A 6,449-nucleotide genomic window follows, 5' to 3' on the forward strand; every position below is an offset into this window, starting at 1 on the left:
GGAGAGACCAGCGACTAGTGTTGGAATGGAAGGGAGGGACTCTTCGTTAGAAGCAGTGGTGTCCGCCCAGCAGGCTATGCTTAGTAGGCAGGAGCAGGTGCTGCAGACGTTGCAGTCCCAGCAAGCCGCCACCACTGAGCAGCAGACCTTAGTGTTTCGGCGTCAGGACGAAATCCTGGCCCAGTTAGGTAGGCAGCAGGATGTGCTGTTAGGTCTGGCTGACAGTTTTCGACAACTAGCGAGCGAGTTTCGCTCAGGGCAGGTACAAGAGTCATCTCTAGACCATCAACCACTTCCCACTCCTACCCAACTTGCGGCTCCCTCTTCCTCGTTTACTACACCTATAATCAGGGAGCCCAAGTTACAGTTGCCGCTACGGTATGGAGGGGAGGCGGGCAAATGTAGGGGTTTTCTGTCGCAGTGCCTGATATTTTTTAAAGCCCAGCCTTCTCGGTTCTCGACTGAGGACTCGCGGGTAGCGTTTATTTTATCCTTACTGACCGGCACCGCCCTGGCCTGGGCAGAACCCCTGATCCGCACCCAGTCCCCCGTTATGAGTGATTCTCAGTCCCTCATTCAAGAAATGACCAGAGTGTTTGATCACAACATTACGGGTAAAGAGGCCGCGGTCCGCCTAACACAAATGAGGCAGGGAACGCAGAGCGTGGCCGAATTCTCTGTGGTGTTTCAAGCTCTGGCTGGGGAGACGGGGTGGGCGGACGACCCTCTGATAACTCTGTTTACGGGTGCACTATCTGACCCCGTTAGGGATGTTCTCGCTACCCTGGAACCCCCGGAGACTTTAGGGGCACTCATTTCCACCGCCATTCGCATTGACAACCGGGTGCGGTAACGAGATAGAGAAAAGGCCGGTCGTCAGGGCAGAGTCAATTGGCCCAGCCTGCCTCCCCCAGATAGAACTATAAGGGCTGAGGGGAGCCGGGAGACACGCGGAGGGGAGGAGCCGATGCAACTGGGGGTTACCACTCTGGCGCGTGCTCGTAAACGACCCGGGAGAGAGGGGTTGTGTTTTCTTTGTCATCGGCCAGGGCATTTTTGCAGAGACTGTCCGGACTTAAAAGCAAAAGAGCAGTCCCACTAGTGGAGCGAAAGTCACTAGTGGGACCGCTCAAGGGTATTAGCTTTCGCACCACAGTACGAATGGAGTTGATTTGGGAAGGAGCCACCGTTGGGGCAGAAGCCTTTATAGACTCTGGGGCGGTGGATAATTTCATTGACCAGCAGTGGGCTAAAGGGAAGGGGCTGCCGTTTCGCTCTATGCCGCAACCCCAGTCGATCACTGCACTAGACGGGCGTCCGTTGGGGACCAGGGTGGTTCGCCAGCGGACAGAGCTGGTGGTTATGTGAATCCCGTTCCAGGGGCACTGGGAGCGCATACATTTTTATGTGGTGGAATCCCCGGCATATGCGATAGTTTTAGGACACGTCTGGCTTATGAAACACCAGCTTCACATGAACTGGGGTAGCCAGAGTAATCCGGTGTCTCGGTGGGGTCCGCAGTGCGCCGCTCACACCGACCGTGGGAATGATTCCCCTACCCCTCCCACTGATACTGACATAGGCTCCGAATGGGATGAGGAGGAGTCTAGTGAGCTCCTAAACCCTGGGGTTAGGGCACCCGAGGAGGAGGAGTCGGAAGGGAGCCTGGCGTGGGACCCAATCTGGGACTGGAGCCCCCCCATAGACGAGGGAGAGGGTAGTGACGTCACAGACAGGGATCTCGATAGCCTAGGACAAATCGCTATCAGTGGGAGGGAGGATCGGATGGTGGGGGCTGTTGCGTTCCCGCTGCCATCTAATGTCCCGCAGTCGTATAGTGACCTGGCGGAGGTTTTTAGTAAACAACGGGCTACTGTGTTACCTCCCCACCGTTCATACGACTGTGCTATAGAGTTGCATCCTGGTACAGTTCCGCCCCGGGGTGCGCTCTATTCGCTGCCAGTACCTGAGAGCAGGGCTATGAAAGAATACATTCAAGATGCCCTAACCAACGGGTTCATCCGACCTTCATCATCACCGGCAGGGGCGGGATTCTTTTTTGTCAAAAAAAAGGATGGGAGCCTAAGGCCCTGCATCGATTACAGAGGTCTGAATGCAATCACTGTAAAGAATAGGTACCCCCTGCCATTGATGAACTCAGCGTTCGAGCGCCTGCAAACAGCGTCAGTCTTCACCAAATTAGACCTCCGTAATGCGTACAAACTGGTACGCATACGGGAAGGCGATGAATGGAAAACAGCCTTCAACACACACTCTGGCCATTATGAATACCTGGTTATGCCGTTTGGTCTCACTAACGCCCCCGCAGTGTTTCAGGCGCTCGTTAATGATGTGCTTCGGGACATGCTGGAGAGATTTGTTTTCGTCTATTTAGACGATATTCTGATCTTTTCCGCCACACTCTCGGAGCACATTCAGCATGTTAAGAAGGTACTGACACGCCTATCAGAGGCTCGCCTTTTTGTAAAGGCAGAAAAGTGCGTGTTTCACGCAAGTTCGGTAACATTCCTCGGTTTTATTGTTTCCGCCGGCAAAACCGAGATGGATCCAAAAAAAATTGCGGCCGTGAGGGATTGGCCAACCCCGGATGTCAGTGAAGCAGGTACAGAGATTCCTAGGGTTTGCCAATTTTTATCGCCGGTTCATCCGGAATTTCAGTATAGCAGTCGCGCCCATCACTGTGCTCACCCGAAAGAAAGCCCCTACGCATTTCGTGTGGACTCCTCAGGCTGAGGCGGCGTTCGTGGAGTTAAAGAAGAGGTTCTGTTCTGAACCCATTCTTATAACCCCGAACCCGTCTCTGCCGTTTATTGTGGAGGTTGATGCATCTGAATTGGGGGTGGGGGCCATTTTTTCACAACGGTCTCCCCAAGATCAAAAGGTGCACCCCTGCGCGTTTTTCTCTCGGTCGCTGTCTCAGGCTGAGAGAAACTACGACGTGGGGGATCGAGAACTGCTGCCAGTAAAATTAGCCTTGGAGGAGTGGCGGCACTGGCTGGAGGGGGCGGAACATCCGTTCACAGTGTGGACGGATCACAAGAACCTGGAGTACATCCAGACCGCTAAAACGCGCAATTCCCGTCAGGCCCGCTGGGCACTATTTTTTGCGCGTTTCTTGTTTACGGTAACATACCGGCCAGGTTCTAAAAACATCAAACCAGACTCTCTCTCCCGGGTTTATGATAAAACTGACCGGGAACACAATCCGGAACCCATTCTGTCTGGGGTTCGGATCGTGGCGCCAGTCATTTGGGGGGTTGAATCAGCAGTGAGAGCACTACGGCAAGATCCGGATCCAGGGGGGGGTCCACCGCACCGTCTTTTTGTGCCCGCGAGGGTCCGGTCCCAAGTGCTGCAGTGGGGGCACGCCTCACATTTAGCGGGGCATCCCGGGGTTCGGCGCACCGCAGATTTGGTGTCCCGGCGATTCTGGTGGAGAGGGAGGTCCGCGAATTCGTGGTCGCGTGCCCAGTCTGCGCGCGCAGCAAGGGCTCTCACAGTCCTCCCGCGGGGCAGTTACGTCCGTTACCTATTCCAAGGCGGCCCTGGAGTCACATCGCACTGGATTTTATCACGGGGCTGCCACCATCCGAGGGGAAAACGGTCATTTTAGTGGTGGTGGATCGGTTTTCCAAGGCGGCCCACTTTGTGGCACTGCCCAAGTTACCATCGGCAGTGGAGACCGCACGGTTGGTGGTTGACCACGTGTTCCGGTGGCACGGGCTGCCTCAGGATGTGGTATCGGATCGGGGTCCTCAGTTCGCATCCCGGTTCTGGCGCGCGTTCTGTTCTCTGCTGGGGGCTTCGGCTAGTCTGTCCTCAGGCTTTCACCCTGAGACTAACGGGCAGACAGAACGCACTAACCAGACCCTAGAAAACACGTTACGGTGTCTGGCGGTTGACAACCCCACGTCATGGAGTCGTCACCTCACGTGGGCGGAGTATGCCCACAATTCACTGTTGAACGCCTCCACAGGGCTCTCGCCGTTCGAGGCGCAATTCGGTTACCCCCCGCCACTGTTCCCGGAGTTGGAGAGAGGGAACGAAGTGCCATCTGCAGAGGCCTTTGTTCGGCGGTGCCGGGCCACGTGGGGCAAGGTGCGGGCTGCTCTCATAAGGGCGGCGGCCAATCAGAAAAGGTGGGCGGACAGACGCCGCCAGTCGGCGCCCTGCTACAGGGTAGGACAACGTGTGTGGCTGTCCACGCGGGATCTCCCGCTGCGGGTGGAGTCGCGTAAGCTCGCGCCACGTTTCATAGGGCCATTCAAAATAACCAGGAAAATCAATCCCGTTACAGTACGCCTGCAACTGCCCCGGTCTATGAGAATCCATCCTACATTCCACGTCTCTCGCCTCAAACCGGTGTTGACTAGTGTGTTGGCCCCTGTGGAGGTCCCACCACCACCTCCACGCCTTATTGACGGGGGGGGGCGGTCTACACCGTGCGGCGCATCATGGCGGAGCGTCGTGTGGGCAGGGGAAAACAGTATCTCATAGACTGGGAGGGGTTTGGCCCTGAGGAACGATGTTGGGTCCCGTCAAGGAACATTCTGGACCCTGAGTTGATCCAGGAATTTTGCAGGCGAGGGGCGGAAGGAGCGTCTGGGGCCGCTCCTTAGTGGGGGGGTCCTGTCAGGGTGGGAGGTAATACCCCTGGTCACCACCTGAGGGCTGAGGATCATTGATTTCACCTGATCCTCATTTACTTCAGGGGAATGTGCTTGTGTATTAACTGTTCGCTCTTATACCAAGCCGGTAAAAGCACAGGGTAGACTCTTGCTCTATGAGTCCGGTATTGTGCTGGTAGTATTGTGATTGCTATTACGGGTAAGGTTGGCGTGCAGTTGGTCGCTCTTGTTCACTGGCGCCTTCCTTTAAGGTTCTTTGTTCTTTTTATTTGAGACTCGTGTGAGTCGTGGGTAGAGGTAACTGTCCCCGGTAACTATATTTTTGTTTGTCTTTTCTTCCCGAGCTGCGTCTCGTGGGTTTTATTTTATTGTGCCTAGCATTTTTTCGCTAGGTTGTATTTTCTTTTCGGGATTTCCTCAGTCCACTACATCACTGAGGGTTTACAAGCACCAAGTTTGGTTTGTTATTTCGCCCAGTTTTAAAGGGTTGTTTTATTTTCACCTCAGCCAGTTTTTGGGCTTCTTTTCTGTTTAGTTATTCTGAGTCGCCTTCGGGTTTCTTTTCGTTCCTCCCTCTGTCTCGGGAGAAGGAAAGTATTTAGTTCCTTTTTGTTTTGGGAGTATTAGTGGCGAACACGTTCGCGTGCGCGTTTTTTTGAAGGGGTCTTCTCCTAGTCGCAACTGGCTCTCCATCACCCTCAACATTACAGTTTTAGTATATTATATATTTAGTATATGTATTAAAATGTATTGGGTGTCTAAGGGCATGCAAATTAAACATGACATTTTGGCAAATGCAAATTCAATCATTGGGGCCGTGTTTCGCAAATGTAAATTAATTTGCTCAAGCAATCAAGAAAAAATATAACAAATGAATTTGCTTGTAGACCTGTTGTGTTATATGCAGTATCATTACGGTCATTCAGCCCTGAATGTGTTCAAGATTTTTCAGCCATGATGCAGTTTCAGCAGTTGATTATACTGTAGTAGAGGACAAACCATTAAATTATAAAAGTGCATGAGGAATAACAGCAATCAAGCCGTATGACATTTCCCCCAGTAGATCAACCTTTTTTCTAAGCAGTCGTGGATATTCAGATTTCCTGTGAAACAACCTTTGATCTTTCAAATGCATGACTGAAACCCCGAGCCAACCATAAAAAACTCGATTATAAAAAGTTTGCAGCATTGATTATAATCACTGCATCTCTGTCAGGTAGCTGCAATACAACTGTCAGAAAAGCATTTCCAAACTTACAAAGTGGTTATATTCACAGAAACCTAGCAATGGATGCTACATTAAGCATAGCCTTTAGTTAATATGTGAGGGAGGGTAAAAAGGCGGAGAGAAGGGGCGGACGAGGTAGCCGGCTGGACATACCACCGGCCCACCGAGAGGCACTGTTTTGATGACGTCGCATGCACTTCTCCTGCGCCCCGATGCGTTTCCAGAGAATAAAGCAATTTACGTCGCAAGGTAGGACGGGCCAGAGTCGAGTCGAATGTTCCGCTGAACTGGACAACAAAGAACAGAGTTCAAGTACTTCTGTAGGCTACAGTTCCTCATCCTTATGTCAGCTTTTAATCTTGACCGGAAGGAGGTGGCCTTGGTTGAACGAAGAAAGACGGGAAAGAGGAGAGAAGGAAAATAGCGTTTAATTGTCATCTACCTGTCGAATAAGAGGAAAAAGAAATAGTTGGCGAGCGAACTTACTTTGCAAATAGAACTTTGCACACTCATACCCGAGTCATACCAATTTTCAACGTGAAACGTCGATCTACAAGTTTTAATCATTTTCA

Source organism: Conger conger, chromosome 1 (genome assembly GCF_963514075.1).
Source record: "Conger conger chromosome 1, fConCon1.1, whole genome shotgun sequence".
Classification (NCBI taxonomy): domain Eukaryota; kingdom Metazoa; phylum Chordata; class Actinopteri; order Anguilliformes; family Congridae; genus Conger; species Conger conger.